Consider the following 20,787-nt stretch of genomic DNA (forward strand, 5'->3'; position numbering starts at 1 on the left):
TTTTTTATTGAGGTTGAAGAAAAGGAAATGTAACATACAATAGTTTGTCTGCACAGCATGAAAATACGATACAATTACACAACAAAAGTTTGGAGCAACAAATATAAATTATCTTATTCAATGGCTAGTGTTGAGCAGTGATTGAAAATTACAACGATGAGAGCTAGCCTGTGCAGAAGTGTGAAGGACCTCTTTTTTTTTTTTGTAAACCAAGTGCTGCCAACTATATATAACAGAACTAGGGATGCACCGAAATGAAAATTCTGGACCGAAACCGATACCGAAAATTCAGGATGCCCTTGGCCAAAAACCGAAACGAAACCGAAATTGTTTTTTTTTTTTTCTTTTTTAACTACAGTGTGTGTGTGTAGCTGAGCTTGTAGACGGGAAAGCTCCAACAAATGGGCGTGGTCACTTGTACCGTAGGGCGTGATCTGCAGTGAAACTGGTGGAGTTCTACAAGGGAGAGCGTGGTTATAGCCAGACAACAATACCAGGTGGACGTGTATTTATTTGGGTGTATTATCTGTGCGATGGACATGGCTGCACCTGATCGTCTTTCATCGTATCTCCGCCTAGTTCCTGGTTCGGGTCTCACATTCACCAGTCAGATTATATGTCCAGAGCCCCAAATGGAGTCTGCCTGTCACCAGGGCCACTGGACTTAGCTACGACCTCATGTGCAAGGTGGTTATAGAAAGTTACTGTGCTCTTTTGTATACAGTGTCTGGTGGGTGCTAATTTGTGCCAACTGTGTGCGAGCTTGGGGCTTATGCATATATAGTGTGCACGCATGTTTGCCTCAGGCAAATAGAATGTCTTCGCACATGAGGCTGACGTATGAGCACTGTATATAAGGCTTATACATATTCACTGTGTGTGCTTAGGGCTGTGTCTGATAATATCAAGTGTTTATAAACATGTTACGTATCCTCCTTTGAATACTGTATTCAGAACTTTTCCTAAAAAAAAAAAAAAGGGCACTGCTGGTTTCAAATATCATCATGTCATGGTACTTATGTGTGTGCGCTGTGTACTATGCCAGTGCTGTGCTGCTCACCTTATGCTAAGGATAGTCATGTAACTCAATAGAACAGGGGAGGGCTGTACATTTTTAGCCATTTTGTTCCTCTTTGGGCCGAAATTTGAGTTGCACATTTTCGGCGGCCCAAATTTTGGTGCATCACTAGTATTATTCTTTATTTAGTTCTGTGTAACATAATCAGATTTAACCATTTTGTTTTTTTGTTTTTTTTTACCAATTTTCAAAATAAAGTATAGTCCTATAAAAGTATTATTATATGCAAAACAGTAAGTCAAGTAATAAACTCAAACAGCAGCTCTAGGCTGGCATCAAATTTGAAATATGCTACACAATAATTTTACCGAAAATAAAAGGTAAAAAAACCGAAATAACCAAAAATGCCATTTTCGGCTGAAACTTTCTGCGGCCGAAATTTCGGTGCATCCCTAAACAGAACATATTATGGTGAAAGTACATATGTTTAGGGAGCCTATTGTCGTGGTATATGGAGAGTGAATGGTTCAAAGGCTCAAATAGTCTTAATGAATAAAACCTAGAAATAGAATATGTAACAAGTGTATTAATATATATATATATAAGGAAATGGTCAGTAGCATGGCGTGGGTGAGGGGAAAAATCAGTGGGCCAGAGCCACTCTTTGTGGGGGGACAAGGAGGGGCGGAGCCTTTTTAAAGTAATCTAAATAAAATTGGGTACCGGAAAATCTCTGAGTGAATAGCTAGAAATTGCAGTGGGGGGTTTACACAGAGTATATAGATTTATGCTACGTAGGGGGAGTGTACTATGTTGCTAAACCAAGGTGCATAGAAAGAGTTATTGCAGCATGAGGGATTGCCTCCCATACTGTAAAGTGAATGTCTCCAGACTACCATAAACATTGTTAGTAATGTAAAAGGAAATAGTTTCAATTAGGGTTAAAGCCTGGGTAACTTGGTATCCTAACGAATAAGCCTCAGGCAGACATCAAAAACTTGTTGGTATGATATAGAGATCTCAAAGGTAAAGCCACCCTGTAGGAGTTATGAGATGGAGACTTACGGTAGGTGCTCAGGGATATTACCATGGCAAGGTTTACGTAGAGCACTATATGCTACTATACAGGGAGTGCAGAATTATTAAGCAAGTTGTATTTTTGAGGATTAATTTTATTATTGAACAACAACCATGTTCTCAATGAACCCAAAAAACTCATTAATATCAAAGCTGAATAGTTTTGGAAGTAGTTTTTTTTTTTTTTTTAAGATATAGCTATTTTAGGGGGATAGCTGTGTGTGCAGGTGACTATTACTGTGCATAATTATTAGGCAACTTAACAAAAAACAAATATATACCCATTTCAATTATTTATTTTTACCAGTGAAACCAATATAACATCTCAACATTCACAAATATACATTTCTGACATTCAAAAACAAAACAAAAACAAATCGGTGACCAATATAGCCACCTTTCTTTGCAAGGACACTCAAAAGCCTGCCATTCATGGATTCTGTCAGTGTTTTGATCTGTTCACCATCAACATTGAGTGCAGCAGCAACCACAGCCTCCCAGACACAGTTCAGAGAGGTGTACTGTTTTCCCTCCTTGTAAATCTCACATTTGATGATGGACCACAGGTTCTCAATGGGGTTCAGATCAGGTGAACAAGGAGGCCATGTCATTAGATATTCTTCTTTCATACCCTTTCTTGCCAGCCACGCTGTGGAGTACTTGGACGCGTGTGATGGAGCATTGTCCTGCATGAAAATCATGTTTTTCTTGAAGGATGCAGACTTCTTCCTGTACCACTGCTTGAAGAAGGTGTCTCCCAGAAACTGGCAGTAGGACTGGGAGTTGAGCTTGACTCCATCCTCAACCCGAAAAGGCCCCACAAGCTCATCTTTGATGATACCAGCCCAAACCAGTACTCCACCTCCACCTTGCTGGCGTCTGAGTCGGACTGGAGCTCTCTGCCCTTTACCAATCCAGCCACGGGCCCATCCATCTGGCCCATCAAGACTCACTCTCATTTCATCAGTCCATAAAACCTTAGAAAAATCAGTCTTGAGATATTTCTTGGCCCAGTCTTGACGTTTCAGCTTGTGTGTCTTGTTCAGTGGTGGTCGTCTTTCAGCCTTTCTTACCTTGGCCATGTCTCTGAGTATTGCACACCTTGTGCTTTTGGGCACTCCAGTGATGTTGCAGCTCTGAAATATGGCCAAACTGGTGGCAAGTGGCATCTTGGCAGCTGCACGCTTGACTTTTCTCAGTTCATGGGCAGTTATTTTGCGCCTTGGTTTTTCCACACGCTTCTTGCGACCCTGTTGACTATTTTGAATGAAACGCTTGATTGTTCGATGATCACGCTTCAGAAGCTTTGCAATTTTAAGAGTGCTGCATCCCTCTGCAAGATATCTCACTATTTTTGACTTTTCTGAGCCTGTCAAGTCCTTCTTTTGACCCATTTTGCCAAAGGAAAGGAAGTTGCCTAATAATTATGCACACCTGATATAGGGTGTTGATGTCATTAGACCACACCCCTTCTCATTACAGAGATGCACATCACCTAATATGCTTAATTGGTAGTAGGCTTTCAAGCCTATAGAGCTTGGAGTAAGACAACATGCATAAAGAGGATGATGTGGTCAAAATACTCATTTGCCTAATAATTCTGCACTCCCTGTATAGACTAGATACTGATGTGTAATTAACCTTAATACTAAGGTCTGAGAGGTAGGTGAACAGTTATATAGGTAATTAGTCACATCAGAGCTGTACTCTTATGAAAGATGACAAATGAGTATACAACTACTGAAAGGATGTCCTATTTGAGAGATACACTGGTGATGAATACCATACTAGTTTTAACTAAAGGCTGCTCATGATTTAACATGCCTTGGTAGAGGCTAATTACAGTTTAACTATGGGTATTCCAAACTGGTCACAAAAGACTTCACTATCTCATCCGCCAACAGGAGGATCACAAACAACCAAACAAGTAATGAAGTATACCCTGTCACTCTTACTCTTTTACTAGATTTAACAGAGAAGCCTGTAAGTTATGTGCAAGCAATAGGGGTTAAGGTGTCTTATCCAGAAAGGGCTAAATAGGAAATTTAATAATTTGTCTAGTGGAGAATTTCACATGACATTCCAAAAGGCTCCCCTAAGCACAGCACTTGGCTATAGCTAATTTGGGATCAGGCCCCCTTAATACTAACAGGGAATGTATCTAAAATATCAGGAACCTTTCATAGTAGCATACTGTAAATGACAAATATGGGGAGAGAAAGTAATATAATATTATGAGAAACATGAAACTCTGATAAAAACTAATTATATTAAAAGTTCAAACGGAAAATAAGTCAAAAGTCATTAACAAAACAGTAATCTTAGTGGACTAAACAGACTGCTGGTGGTGAACCTGTATGTTTTCCCATCTCAACCAACCCCCGAACACCTCTGGCCTTGTATGGGATAAAGCAGGAGCAGTTCACATTTCAGTCTATTTAAGAGGTTAGAAGGCATCAGAGCTCCGATGTAGGGTAGCGGCTCTAGAGACCTCAGGTAACTTTGTAGCCAAGTCAGTATATGCCAGTCTTCTATGGCTCCTTCCTCAAGGGAGACCAAATCGCTACCCCACTGCATAGGATCTGCCTGAGGAGGATCGCGATCTCTTCTGGGTTGTGGCCATCTTCCGTCAGTCGACAAATCATCCGGTGAGGGGCTAAATGTTGTTGGTGCAGTAAAAGTGCAGATGTCCAGATCTGTGGTGAGTATGCGGTCCATGGTTGCATGAGTGAGTGGTTTAGGATACATATAGCTGAACTCCGGTGGTCGCGTCATAGGGTTGGACTGGAACTTCTCAGTAATAGAGTGGGACTCTGAGCCGTCTTCGCTGGCTATTGGGGTCAGTGGGCTAAGAGCGATCTGGAGCTCAAACATACCCCCAGTGCCATTGGTTTTCAAGGCAGCCGCCTGAGTTGTTTCCCGCCATTGAATGTCCTCCTCGGGGGGTATCGGCAAAGAGATCTGCTCCTGTATAGAGGCGTCATTCATAGGGAGTTGTTTTACAGCTGCAGATGTGTGCATAAAGGAGTTCACTACTCTTGCGGAGAAGCTGAAAAAAAATGGGCCGGTAGTGTAATCCCAAAGCAAACTCACAGACTCGATCGGTGGTCTCACAATTGCTTTAGATATGATCTTCTGAGCCAAGTTGAAGATCTGCAATTAACTTATTATTATGAAAATTAATTCTGAGAGCCAAGAGCAACTAAAAAGTATGTCTGGTCCCTTCGGCTGTTGGCTCCACCACCCCCGGGAATATAAGGTTTTATAACGATAGCACTAATATAATGTATAATTCTGCACTATGTGTAGAATTATATAACATTATTTTTTAGGTTTACTGACACTTTAAGAAACACCTTAATAATCTAAAAATGAAAAACCAGTCTGGACCTGATCAAATCCCAGCAATGCTGTTGAAGCTCAGTGTGCCAGCAATTGCTAAGCCTGTCACAACCCTAATTAACAAATCCTTGATGTCTGAATACATACCCAAAACTCTGGAAAATTGTGGGGAGTTAACCTTGGTTTCTAACTTTCGCCCTATATCATTGCTCCCAGTATTGTCAAAAATCTTAGAAAAATGCGTCCATATGCAATTATGCGAGTATTACCAACTTTCTAACTATCTGACCTCTGATCAATCAGGTTTTCGCCCAAATCACTCCACTACAACTGCCCTCCTAAAAGTTTGCAACGACATACTAACTGACATGGAACAAGGAGACCTAACTGGAGCTATTTTCCTTGATTTTGCAAAGGCCTTTGACACAGTAGACCACGACATACTGCTGCTCAAACTAAAAAACTCTGGTATTGCTGATTGTCCGTTAACCTGGTTTCGATCATATGTATCGGATCGAACACAATATGTCTCCATTTCTGACAGTGACTCCCTGCCTCTCCCAGTCATGTGTGGTGTTCCCCAAGGTTCCATTCTCGGCCCCCTACTATTTACATTATTTATAAATGATCTGCCTAATGTCTGGAAATCCTCAACTGTATACATGTATGCAGATGACACTGTAATCTATGCAAACCATTCTTATCTGCCGCAGCTTGAAGCAGTGCTCCAAGACTAGTTCACAGAGGTAGAAAAGTGGATCTCAAAAAACAAACTCTTCCTAAACACTGACAAAACTGTCACAATGATCTTTGGAACAGGACCTAAATTGCACAAATTGCAAAATCCCTATCTACGCATAAAAATGAAATCCAATTGCACACTGACCGCAGTCGACTCTTTCAAATACTTGGGTATGTTGTTAGACCCTAATCTATCTTTTGGCCTCCACATAGAAAAACTTGCATCTAAACTTTATCCAAAACTAGGTGCCCTGTATTGAAACAAATCTTGCCTCAGCCCTACAGTAAAGGAAAAGATTGTACAGCAAATGCTGATGCCTATCATGGATTACGGGGACGTAGTATACGCACCTGCACCGCAAACTCACCTTAATAAACTTAATACAATGTATAACTCGTTCTGCTGCTTTGTGCTACAATGTAACTACAGGACCCACCATTGTGACATGCTAAAAGAACTAAACTGGCTGACGCTGTAATCCAGACACACCCTCCATCTTTCCTGCCTTGTGTTTAAAAGCTTTTCTGGGAAGCTTCTACCCTACCTGAGCAGAATGCTCTCCCCAGCTTTTCCCACCTCCTATAACCTCCGATCCAGTACCAGCACATTATTTAGCTTGCCTCAATACAAAAAGAAAGCAGCTTGATCCTCCTTTTCCTACAGAGCACCACAGTTATGAAATGACCTCCCGCACACTGTCAAACCTTCCCCAAGCCTAATATCTTTTAAGAGATCCCTCTCTACATATCTCAAAATAGAATGCACCTGTCATGGTTGATTATATATTTCCTACCTGTTCTATGTAAACTTTTCTTTCATGTAATTAGCAAGAGTCCATGAGCTAGTGACGTATGGGATATACATTCCTACCAGGAGGGGCAAAGTTTCCCAAACCTTAAAATGCCTATAAATACACCCCTCACCACACCCACAATTCAGTTTTACAAACTTTGCCTCCCGTGGAGGTGGTGAAGTAAGTTTGTGCTAGATTCTACATTGATATGCGCTTCGCAGCAGGCTGAAGCCCGGTTTTCCTCTCAGAGTGCAGTGAATGTCAGAGGGATGTGAAGAGAGTATTGCCTATTTGAATACAATGGTCTACCTCTAGGGGATCTATTTCATAGGTTCTCTGTTATCGGTCGTAGAGATTTCTTCTACTACCTCCCTTTTCAGATCGACGATATACTCTTATATACCATTACCTCTACTGATTCTCATTTCAGTACTGGTTTGGCTATCTACTATATGTAGATGAGTGTCCTGGGGTAAGTAAGTCTTATTTCTCCTACATTGGTGTATCCGGTCCACGGCTTCATCCTTACTTGTGGGATATTCTCAATCCCTACAGGAAGTGGCAAAGAGAGCACACAGCAAATCTGTCCATATAGCTCCCCTCAGGCTCTGCCCCCCCCCCAGTCATTCTCTTTGCCGCTCTAACTAGTAGCATCTCCCCGGGGGTGGTAAAGAGTATGTGGTGTTAGTTGTAGTTTTTTATTTCTTCTATCAAGAGTTTATTTTAAAATAGTGCCGGCTTGTACTATTTACTCTGCAGCAGAAAGTGAAGAAGATTTCTGATAAGAGGACTATGATTTTAGCACCAGTAACTAAAATACATTGCTGTTCCCATGCAGGACTGTTGAAACCAGAGAACTTCAGTTGGGGGGAACAGTTGCTGGCTTAACTGCTTCAGGTATGATCAGTCATTTTTCTAACAAGACCCAGTAATGCTAGAAGACTGTCATAAATTCCCTCTGGGATAGGTAAGCCATTGTTATTAGATTCAGCAATAAAAGGATGGCTTATTTTAAGGGCTTATGCTGGTTGACACTATTGTGGGCTAATCGATTGCTTTTTAGCAAGTTTTCAACTTAAATAGGTGTTTTTTTTTATCAACTTAAAAAACTTTTGGGGATTAATTTGCGCCTGGCACTTAGTTGGACACCTAATCTAGTCAGAAAAGCCCCTCCACTCTGGTATGCAGAGGAAGGAAGCCTCATTTTCGCGCCTCAATTGTGCACTTGTTTTGACTAGCCAGTTCATGCAGCTTTACGTGGGGAGTCTGGAGGCATCAGGAAGGGCTCCAGGGAGGCTTATATTGTTACCAAAATAACCCTAAGGAAGGTAAAAGCCACAGGGCAAGCTGTGGCAGAGTACTGTAGTGTGTTAACCGGTTAACTGCTGTTATTAGCTCCGGTTTGGGCATTAAGGGGTTAATTGGTCTGAAATTTTTTTTAAGTCTGTTAAACATGTCTGAAACTTCAGATAGCCTATGTTCTCTATGTTCAAAGGCCAAGGTGGTTCCCCCATTAAATTTATGTGTGAAATGTGCTATAGCGTCCAAACAGCTTAAGGACCATACAATTACACTTAAAGATATAGCCCAAGATGATTCTTTAGCTGAAGGGTGTGAAGATAGCTCGCTATCGATATCTAACGCACCAATTGCGATTACTATGCAACAGTTAACGGCAGTAATGGATAATTCTCCCTCAGCATTTTTATCCAAACTGCCAGCTTTTCCTAGGAAGCGTGATTGCTCAGTTTTAAACACAGAAAATGAGCAAGCTGACGCAGAGGATAATTTATCTGTAGTGCCCTCACAGCAATCTGACTTGGCGGTGAGGGAGGGCCTGTCTGAGAGAGAAATTTCTGACACAGGGAAAGTTTCTCAGCAGGCAGAGCCTGATGCCATAGCATTTAAATTTAAGCTAGAACACCTCCGCGCCCTACTTAAGGAGGTCCTAGCTACACTTGATGATTGTGATTGGTGATCCCTGAAAAATTGTGTAAAATGGATATATTCTTAGAGGTCCCAGTACACACTGATGCATTTCCGATACCTAAGAGGGTGGCGGATATCGTGACTAAGGAGTGGGAGAAGCCAGGTGTACCCTTTGTTCCCCCTCCTAAATTTAAGAAAATGTTCCCAATTGTTGACCCTAGAGGGGACGCATGGCAGACGGTCCCTAAGGTAGAGGGGGCAGTTTCAACGCTAGCTAAGCGCACGACTATACCAATAGAAGACAGTTGCGCTTTCAAAGATCCTATGGATAAAAAATTAGAAGGTTTACTTAAGAAAATCTTTGTTCAACAGGGTTTTCTTCTTCAACCTATTTCTTGCATTATTCCTGGAACCACTGCAGCTGCTTTTTGGTTTGAGGAACTTATTTCAGATATCACTGGGGGAAAGGGCCATGCCCTTCCACAGGATAGACCTTTCAAGGCTAAAAATAAGTCTAATTTTCGTTCCTTTCGCAATTTCAGGAACGGGCCGACTTCCACCTCTACAGCCACTAGGCAAGAGGGTAACACATCCCAGCCCAAACCAGCATGGAAGCCATTGCAAGGCTGGAACAAGGGCAAACAGGCCAAGAAGCCTGCTGCTGCTACCAAGACAGCATGAAGGGGTAGCCCCCGATCCAGGACCGGATCTAGTAGGGGGCAGACTTTCTCTCTTTGCTCAGGCTTGGGCAAGAGATGTTCCGGACCCCTGGGCACTAGAAATTGTTTCTCAGGGGTATCTTCTAGAGTTCAAGGACCTTCCTCCAAGAGGAAGGTTCCACATGTCTCGCTTATCTTTAGACCAGATAAAGAGACAGGCATTCTTACGTTGCGTAGAAGACCTATTAAAGATGGGAGTGATACACCCAGTTCCAACAGCGGAACAAGGACTGGGTTTTTACTCAAACCTGTTTGTAGTTCCCAAAAAAGAAGGAACTTTCAGGCCTATTCTGGACTTAAAAATTCTAAACAAATTCCTCAGAGTTCCATCATTCAAAATGGAAACCATTCGGACAATTTTACCAACGATCCAGGAGGGTCAATACATGACTACCGTGGACTTAAAGGATGCGTACCTGCATATTCCTATCCACAAAGATCACCATCAGTTCCTGAGGTTCGCCTTTCTGGACAAACATTACCAGTTTGTGGCTCTTCCGTTCGGTTTAGCCACTGCTCCCAGAATTTTCACAAAGGTGCTAGGGTCCCTTCTAGCGGTGCTAAGGCCAAGGGACATTGCAGTAGCACCTTACCTAGACGACATTCTAATACAAGCGTCGTCCCTTCCCAAAGCAAGGGCTCATACAGACATTGTTTTAGCCTTTCTCAGCTCTCACGGGTGGAAGGTGAACATAGAAAAAAGTTCCCTGTCCCCGTTCACAAGGGTTCCCTTTCTGGGAACAATAATAGACTCCATAGAAATGAAGATCTTTCTGACAGAGGTCAGGAAGTTAAAGCTTCTGAACGCTTGTCGAGTTCTTCAATCCATTCCTCAGCCCTCCATAGATCAGTGCATGGAGGTAATAGGACTAATGGTTGCGGCAATGGACGTGGTTCCTTTTGCTCGAATTCATTTAAGACCATTGCAACTGTGCATGCTCAAACAGTGGAATGGGGATTATGCAGACTTGTCTCCCCAGATTCAAATGGACCAGAAAACCAGAGACTCACTCCTCTGGTGGCTGTCTCTAGATCACCGGTCTCAGGGAATGAGTTTCCGCAGACCGGAGTGGATCATCGTCACGACCAACGCCAGTCTTTTGGGCTGGGGTGCGGTCTGGGAGTCCCTGAAGGCTCAGGGTCTATGGTCTCGGGAAGAATCTCTTCTCCCGATAAACATATTGGAATTCAGAGCGATATTCAATGCGCTCCAGGCGTGGCCTCAACTAGCGGAGGCCAGATTCATCAGATTTCAGTCGGACAACATGACGACTGTAGCGTACATCAATCATCAGGGGGGAACGAAGAGTTCCCTGGCGATGAGAGAGGTATCCAAGATCATCAAATGGGCAGAGGATCGCTCCTGCCATCTATCAGCAATTCACATCCCAGGAGTGGACAACTGGGAAGCGGATTATCTGAGTCGTCAGACTTTCCATCCGGGGGAGTGGGAACTTCACCCGGAGGTTTTTGCCCAGTTAACTCAACTATGGGGCATTCCGGATCTGGATCTGATGGCGTCACGTCAGAACTCAAAAGTTCCATGTTACGGGTCCAGGTCCAGGGTTCCCAAGGCGACACTGGTAGATGTCTTAGTAGCGCCTTGGTTGTTCAATCTAGCTTACGTCTTTCCACCGTTTCCTCTTCTCCCATGGCTAGTAGCCAGGATCAAACAGGAGAAGGCTTCGGTAATTCTGATAGCTCCTGCGTGGCCACGCAGGACCTGGTATGCAGACCTGGTGAATATGTCATCGGTTCCACCATGGAAGCTACCTTTGAGGCAGGACCTTCTAATTCAAGGTCCATTCATACATCCAAACCTAGTCTCTCTGCAACTGACTGCTTGGAGATTGAACGCTTGATTCTAGCTAAGCGTGGGTTTTCGGATTCAGTTATAGATACCCTGATTCAGGCTAGAAAGCTTGTCACTAGGAAAATTTACCATAAGATATGGCGGAAATATCTTTGTTGGTGCGAATCCAAGGGTTACTCATGGAGTAAGATTAGGATTCCAAGGATTTTAGATTTTCTCCAAGAAGGATTGGAGAAAGGTTTGTCAGCTAGTTCCTTAAAAGGACAGATATCAGCTCTGTCTGTTTTGTTACACAAACGTCTGGCAGCAATGCCAGATGTTCAGGAGTTTGTGCAGGCTTTAGTCAGAATCAAGCCTGTCTACAGACCTGTGGCTCCTCCATGGAGTCTAAATCTAGTTATTTCAGTTCTTCAGGGGGTTCCGTTTGAACCTCTACATTCCATAGATATTAAGTTACTATCTTGGAAAGTTTTGTTTTTGGTTGCTATCTCTTCTGCTAGAAGAGTTTCTGAATTGTCTGCTTTGCAGTTTAATTCACCCTATCTGGTGTTTCATACAGATAAGGTCGTTTTACGTACCAAACCTGGTTTTCTTCCAAAAGTGGTTTCCAATAAGAATATTAACCAGGAAATAGTTGTTCCTTCTCTGTGTCCTAACCCAGCTTCTAACAAGGAACGTCTGTTACACAATCTCGATGTGGTTCGTGCTTTGAAGTTTTACCTAAAAGCAACTAAAGATTTCAGACAAACTTCGTCCTTGTTTGTTGTCTATTCTGGTAAGAGGAGAGGTCAAAAGGCGACTGCGACCTCTCTGTCTTTCTGGCTGAAAAGCATCATCCGGTTGGCTTATGAGACTGCTGGAAGGCAGCCTCCTGAATGAATTACAGCTCACTCTACTAGAGCTGTGGCTTCCACTTGGGCTTTCAAGAATGAGGCTTCTGTTGAACAGATCTGTAAAGCAGCGACTTGGTCTTCACTGCATACATTTGCCAAATTTTACAAATTCGATACTTTTGCTTCTTCTGAGGCTATTTTTGGGAGAAAGGTTTTTGCAAGCAGTGGTGCCTTCCGTTTAGGTTACCTGACTTGTTCCCTCCCTTCATCCGTGTCCTAAAGCTTTGGTATTGGTTCCCACAAGTAAGGATGAAGCCGTGGACCGGATACACCAATGTAGGAGAAAACAGAATTTATGTTTACCTGATAAATTTCTTTCTCCTACGGTGTATCCGGTCCACGGCCCACCCTGGCATTTTAGTCAGGTTTAAATTTATTTTTATAAACTACAGTCACCACTGCACCCTATGGTTCTCCTTTTTCTCCTAACCGACGGTCGAATGACTGGGGGGCGGAGCCTGAGGGGAGCTATATGGACAGCTTTGCTGTGTGCTCTCTTTGCCACTTCCTGTAGGGATTGAGAATATCCCACAAGTAAGGATGAAGCAGTGGACCGGATACACCGTAGGAGAAAGAAATTTATCAGGTAAACATAAATTCTGGGTTTTTTGTGACACTCTAAGCTATGGTTGGGCACTTTATATGTAAAGTTCTAAATATATGTCTCTAAATTTATATTTGCCTTGATTCAGGATAATCAGTATTCCTTTTCAATACAGACTGTCAGTTTCATTATTGGGATAATGCTTTAAATTTATTTTTTCTTACCTTGAAAAAATTTTATTTTACCATTTTTTTCCTGCGTGCTGTTAGGCTCGCGGGGGCAGAAAATGTTTCTTTTTATTACGTCATTTTTTGGCGCAAACTGTTTTGGCGCAAAAAAATTGTTTTGTCACTTCCGGCGCCGTAATTGACGCCGGAAGTTGTATTTTGCTAAACGTTTAAATTCGGTTTATAAACCTCATGTGTTAATTCCGGAAGTTTTTCCAGTCCCTGATGCTATCTCAGATGTGATTGCTAGGGAATGGGATAGTCTGGGTACTTCATTTACTCCTTCTTCAAGGTTTAAGAAATTGTACCCTGTGCCATCTGATAGATTGGAGTTTTGGGATAAAATCCCTAAAGTCGATGGGGCTATCTCTACTCTTGCTAAACAAACTGCTCTTCCTACTGCAGATAGCACTTTGTTTAAAGATCCTTTAGATAGGAAAATTGAATCTTTTTTAAGAAAAGCTTATTTATGTTCAGGTAATCTACTTAGACCTGCTATCTCTTTGGCTGATGTTGCTGCAGCTTCAACTTTCTGGTTGGAGGCATTAGCGCAACAAGTGACAGACCATAATGCTTATAGCATTGTTAAACTTCTTCAACATGCTAATAACTTTGTCTGTGATGCCATTTTTTATATCATTAGAGTTGATGTTCGGTATATGTCTTTAGCTATTTTAGCTAGAAGAGCTTTATGGCTTATATCTTGAAATGTAGACATGACTTCTAAGTCAACTTTGCTTTCTCTCTCTTTCCAAGGTAATAAGTTGTTTGGTTCTCAGTTGGATTCAATAATTTCAACTGTTACTGGGGGAAGGGAGCCTTTTTGCCCCAGGGCAAAAAATCTAAAGGTAAATATAGGGCTGCTAATCGTTTTCGTTCCTTTCGTCAGAGTAAGGAGCAGAAGCCTGACCCTTCCCCTAAAGGAACAGTTTCCGCTTGGAAACCTTCTCCAGTCTGGAATAAATCCAAGCCTTTTAGAAAGTCAAAACCAGCTCCTAAATCTGCATGAAGGTGCGGCCCTCATTCCAGCGCAGCTGGTAGGGGGCAGGTTACGATTTTTCAAAGATGTTTGGATCAATTCGATTCACAATCTTTGGATTCAGAACATTGTTTCACAAGGGTACAGAATAGGTTTCAAGGTAAGACCGCCTGCAAGAAGATTTTTCCTCTCACGCATTCCAGTAAATCCAGTGAAGGCTCAGGCGTTTCTGAAATGTGTTTCAGACCTAGAGTTAGCTGGGGTAATTATACCAGTTCCAGTTCTGTAACAGGGTCTGGGGTTTTATTCAAATTTATTCATTGTTCCAAAGAAAGAGAATTCTTTCAGACCAGTTCTGGACCTAAAAATATTGAATCATTATGTAAGGATACCAACATTCAAAATGGTGCCTATAAGAACTATTCTACCTTTTGTTCAGCAAGGGCATTATATGTTTACAATAGACTTACAGGATGCATATCTTCATATTCCAATTCATCCAGATCACTATCAGTTTCTGAGATTCTTTTTTCTAGACAAGCATTACCAGTTTATTGCTCTTCCATTTGGCCTAGCAACAGCGCCAAGGATCTTTTCGAAGGTTCTCTGTGCCCTTCTCTCTGTAATCAGAGAACAGGGTATTGCGGTATTTCCTTATTTGGATGATATCTTGGTACTTGCTCAGTCTTTACATTCTGCAGAATCTCATTCAAATCAACTTGTGTTGTTTCTTCAGAGACATGGTTGGAGGATCAATTTACCAAAGAGTTCCTTGATTCCTCAGACAAGAGTAACCTTTTTAGGTTTCCAAATAGATTCAGTGTCCATGACTTTGTCTCTGACAGAAAAGAGACGTCTGACATTGGTTTCAGCCTGTCGAAACCTTCAGTCTCAATTGTTCCCTTCAGTAGCATTATGCATGGAAATTCTAGGTCTCATGACTGCTGCATCGGACGCGATCCCTTTTGCTCGTTTTCACATGAGACCACTCCAGCTTTGTATGCTGAACCAGTGGTGCAGGGATTATACAAGGATATCACAATTAATATCCTTAAATCCCAATGTTCGATCATCTCTAACTTGGTGGATGGATCACCATCGTTTATTTCAAGGGGCCTCTTTTGTTCGTCCAACCTGGACTGTGATCTCAACAGATGGTTTGGGAATCTCAGGAGGCAAGATTACCAATCAACATTTTGGAACTCCGTGCGATTTTCAGAGCTCTTCAGTTTTGGCCTCTTCTGAAGAGAGAATCGTTTGTTTTCAAACAGACAATGTCACAACCGTGGCATATGTCAATCATCAAGGTGGGACTCACAGTCCTCAAGCAATGAAAGAAGTATCTCGGATACTTGTATGGGCGGAATCCAGCCCCTGTCTAATTTCTGCGGTTCACATCCCAGGTGTAGACAATTGGGAAGCGGATTATCTCAGTCGCCGGACGTTACATCCGGGCGAATGGTCTCTTCATCCAGAGGTTTTTCTTCAGATTGTTCAAATCTGGGGTCTTCCAGAAATAGATCTAATGGCCTCTCATCTAAACAAGAAACCTCCCAGGTATCTGTCCAGATCCAGGGATCCTCAGGCGGAAGCAGTGGATGCGTTGTCGCTTCCTTGGAATTACCATCCTGCTTATATCTTTCCACCTCTAGTTCTTCTTCCAAAAGTAATTTCCAAAATTCTAATGGAGCGTTCATTTGTACTGTTGGTGGCTCCAGCATGGCCACACAGGTTTTGGTTTGCGGATCTCGTTCGGATGGCCAGTTGCCAACCTTGGACACTTCCATTAAGGCCAGACCTTCTATCTCAAGGTCCATTTTTCCATCAGGATCTCAAATCATTAAATTTGAAGGTATGGAGATTGAACGCTTAATACTTAGTCATAGAGGTTTCTCTGACTCAGTGATTAATACTATGTTACAGGCTTGTAAATCTGTATCTAGAAAGATTTATTATCGAGTTTGGAAGACTTACATTTCTTGGTGCATTCTTTTAGAATTCCTAGAATTTTACAATTTCTTCAGGATGGTTTGGATAAGGGTTTGTCTGCAAGTTCTTTGAAAGGACAAATCTCTGCTCTTTCTGTTCTTTTTCACAGAAAGATTGCTAATCTTCCTGATATTCATTGTTTTGTACAAGCTTTGGTCCGTATCAAACCTGTCATTAAGTCAATCTCTCCTCCTTGGAGTCTTAATTTGGTTTTGAAAGCTTTGCAGGCTCCTCCGTTTGTGCCTATGCATTCTCTGGATATTAAATTACTTTCCTGGAAAGTATTCTTCCTTTTGGCTATCTCTTCTGCTAGAAGAGTTTCTGAGTTATCTGCTCTTTCTTGTGAATCTCCTTTTCTGATTTTTCATCAGGATAAGGCGGTGTTGCGGACTTCATTTCAATTTTTACCTAAGGTTGTGAATTCTAACAACATTAGTAGAGAAATTGTTGTTCCTTCATTGTGTCCTAATCCTAAGAATTCTAAGGAAAGATCGTTACATTCATTGGATGTAGTTAGAGCTTTGAAATACTATGTTGAAGCTACTAAAGATTTTAGGAAGACTTCCAGTCTATTTGTTATCTTTTCTGGTTCCAAGAAAAGTCAGAAGGCTTCTGCCATTTCTTTGGCGTCTTGGTTAAAGTCTTTGATTCATCATGCTTATATGGAGTCGGGTAAATCCCGCCTCAAAGGATTTCGGCTCATTCTACTAGGTCAGTTTCTACTTCCTGGGCTTTTAGGAATGAAGCTTCTGTTGATCAGATTTGCAAAGCAGCAACTTCGTCTTCTTTGCATACTTTTACTAAATTCTACCATTTTGAGGTGTTTTCTTCTTCTGAAGCAGTTTTTGGTAGAAAAGTACTTCAGGCAGCTGTTTCTGTTTGATTCGTCTGCTTATAATTTCAGTTTTTTTCATTATAAAGATCAAAACTTTTGATTTGGGTTGTGGATTATTTTTTTCAGCGGAATTGGCTGTCTTTATTTTATCCCTCCCTCTCTAGTGACTCTTGCGTGGAAGCTCCACATCTTGGGTATCTGCTATCCCATACGTCACTAGCTCATGGACTCTTGCTAATTACATGAAAGAAAACATAATTTATGTAAGAACTTACCTGATAAATTCATTTCTTTCATATTTGCAAGAGTCCATGAGGCCCACCCTTTTTGTGGTGGTTATGATTTTTTTGTATAAAGCACAATTATTCCAATTCCTTATTTTTGATGCTTTCGCTCCTTTCTTATCACCCCACTTCTTGGCTATTCGTTAAACTGAATTGTGGGTGTGGTGAGGGGTGTATTTATAGGCATTTTAAGGTTTGGGAAACTTTGCCCCTCCTGGTAGGAATGTATATCCCATACGTCACTAGCTCATGGACTCTTGCTAATATGAAAGAAATGAATTTATCAGGTAAGTTCTTACATAAATTATGTTTTTGCATATATTGTGTATTATTATTGTTTTTGAATTTTATTGTACCCTATTGTATCAATGCAATGTTTTGTGGACCCAGGACATACTTGAAAACGAGAGAAATCTAAATGTATCCTTCCTGGTAAAATATTTTATAAATAAAATAAATGGCTCTTGTTCCTTTTGGCATGAATATCATTGAAAACTGTTGGTATTAAAAGTGAGCAAACCATGTTTACAACCTTAGGTTGTCTAATTGAAAAAAATCTTTTATCTTTTTTTGTGTGTAATCTACCTTTGTATTTTTTATGCATATACATTGTATGTACTTTTGTGTAATTATTTTTATTGAACATAGTTTTTTTTTTTTTTTTAAATTACACTTGAGTTAGCGCTGTTCATTTTTTGCCTGTGATTTGTAAGGTTTAAATCAGAATACCAGCTTGCTAACGTATATTGATATTTGCTGCAGCATCTTTGGCAGAATTCTCCACAGAAAATTTTGCCAGCTGAATGGTATTATGAAGTAGCCAGGTAGCATTATGATGTAGTCGGGTGGGGGCAGTGTAATATTTTCTAATACTATATCATGTTCTGCAATCTTAAACACAATTAATTGCATAATTTAACATAAAGGTCTTTAATGATAATTTGGGCAATAAAATTAATCATTCTTAATATTAACTCATTTTAGTTTAATATTGGCAAAAATTGTAAGCGGGTGGTCTTGGGGAGAACACTGTTTATTTGCTTTAACTAAGAGAGCTCTCTCTTTTTTTATATTGTTGGTGGTGTGGAAAAGTGACCTAGACGGGAAAATAAAGCATAAAGCGCGACCATTGATACATGCCTTTATTTTGATACCATCTATTTTATTTTTTATATTTTCCCTGACTGGTTACATGTTATTACATTCATATTTGTAATGTTACTTTGTTTTATTGCAACAGTAATTAATGCATTTTGATGTAATATCAATAAAAAATAAATCAATAAAAATAAATATATGTTTATTGGTCTGTTTTGTTAATTTGGAGTATTTATATCATACAAAATTAGCGATTTGCCTGAAAGCTCAAAAATTCTCTTCAGAAACTGTGATGTTCAGCTGTACATACAGGCTTTATAAGTATCAAAACTTCAAATAGCCCTGCACATATTTGGTCTTTTGAGACTCATAGGATGGATCACAATAAACAAAATCTATGACTTATTTCTGTAGTTAACAAGATACATGGTTCTAAAAATATGGTACATTTATGTTGAACTTTATTTTAATTTAATTTTTGTTATTTATTTTTTATTTTTGTGTAATTCTCTAATTATGTAGCTAAATATCTAAACTCATTTATATTCTAAAATAAAAACAATGTGCAGTTTTTATGAATTTATCAATAACGCAGAGCTCTATTTCAGATTAAATAGCGCTATAGTAAATATGTAAAAGACATTTTGTCCCTAGAATGCAAAATATGATCGGTTCTTTAGGAGTTAAGGAACCTGACATTTTATTTTATTTTTTTGTCCATGTGTAAGCAACATTGCAATAGCCCAACTTTGAAACTCTCTATATCAGAACCTACTGAGCAAATTTACCCAAATAAAGCAAATAATATTCAGCCTCAGTATTTCCCAATTGCTGTCTCTAGGACCCACTTACAACTCACATTTTCAGTATGTCGGAATTACAGCACATGTGATATAATCAGCTGCTCAGTAATTTGTGATTATCTAACATTCTCAGCCAAGGTAATCCTAGGTCATTAGGAATCCCTGTTATTATGCATTTGATCTATCTCATCATAAAATGTCATTAAAATTTGGCACAGTACTTTGGGCTATAGCATAATCACACAAAAAAATGATATTGAAATAAAGAAAACCCTTTATTTTTCTACATCTAAATTAACTCAATGTACATATCCACCCCAAGGCAAAACATGCTGTGATTTGAGATGTCATTGCAGAAAATGCAGCATGTCTGCAGAAAGAACCGTGCACATGCAGGAAGTATTAGTGGTTTCACTTTGCGGCACTGCTCCACATCAAGCTGTTCTCTTCAAACAGTGCTGTGCTCTGGCTGTGCTGTGTAAGGTTTCCTTAACACAGTGCAGCCAGAGTGGATCCCTGTTTGATGAGAACAGTATGATACAGAGCAGCAGCAGCGTATTGTTTAATTACTGCCCCTTAGCCTTTCCTGGTATGCAAAGCTGTGACTCCTGAATGTAAGACATTCTTGTGAGCAATTTAACCTTTTTTATTACTAATTTTTTTTTTTACCTTATAATTGTGATGTTAGACCAAGATCAAAAGAAACAAATTTATTCAAAGTATATTTTAAAAATTTAAGAAACTTAGTGTAACTGCCTAATTTAAAATTTCATTTCAAAATGACCTGCTGAAAAATTTTCACTAAAATCTCATCACAGAAAGTGAACAAAAGTTCTGCCTTCTAGGCATATCTGATTTCCATGAAACTTTCAGATTTTGTAGTCACTGTCAGTCAGAGGCAAAGTGCCAAATTTTGCTGAAATTATTCAGCAATTCAAAAGTTATAAGCATTTGAAAACTAGCTTGTAGATTTCAATTCAGTTGGGCTTTTTATCAAAGCAAGTTGAAGTTTTGCTACTGCATTGCAATTTTCATCATTAGCAATTTAGCAACTTCTTTTATACACAAATTTTAAATCAAATCTTAACGATAATTCATTACTAGCACATTTTTATGACACTATTTTGCAAATTCCATTTAACCACTCACTGTAAAGTAATCACTGGAAGCTGTTTTAAATTGTTTAAAGTCCACTTAATAAATTACTTTCTGGCTGTATACAGAACATGTGTCCTTAATTTGACTTTTCTGTTTCTTGTATATTTCTAACCTGGCAGTGGATGTTATCGCAACCTTCCAGACAGAGAGCAGGTTAAATATTCAACATTATCTTCTTGTGCAGTTGGAAAGTGCAAATAATAATTAATATTTTAGACAGTTTTGTATGGTAAATGTAGTTTTTTTTCCTAACTGCAATGGAACATCATAAATATTTACGCCATTGTCTGCACTTGTTGTGAATATTAAAAGCATTTATATGTCATTTGTTTGTAATTTATATCTAATGTAAGTTGTTTATTTGATGTAAAAATATGTTACTTTTAGAACTTGGCTACTCTCCACCACTGTGATACAATAAATTAAATTCCCTAGTTCTTTAGAGTGTCATTTTTTTAACTACTGACCCTAGGTATCTAGGTGCTTAACCCCACACAAAAAAATTCCCACTTGGAAACCAAAAGCATTAAAGTTTCTGAGCATG

The 20,787-nt window shown here is 40.1% G+C and overlaps 1 protein-coding gene across 2 annotated transcripts in view; it reads left to right on the forward strand.

Annotated features, from left to right (window-relative positions):
* The window catches only part of SFXN2 (sideroflexin 2), a 148,402-nt gene that overhangs the window by 23,844 nt on the left and 103,771 nt on the right, over positions 1–20,787 (forward strand). The gene's annotated exons all lie outside the window — the stretch shown is intronic.

This window comes from Bombina bombina, unplaced genomic scaffold, assembly GCF_027579735.1.
Source record: "Bombina bombina isolate aBomBom1 unplaced genomic scaffold, aBomBom1.pri scaffold_422, whole genome shotgun sequence".
Classification (NCBI taxonomy): Eukaryota; Metazoa; Chordata; class Amphibia; order Anura; family Bombinatoridae; genus Bombina; species Bombina bombina.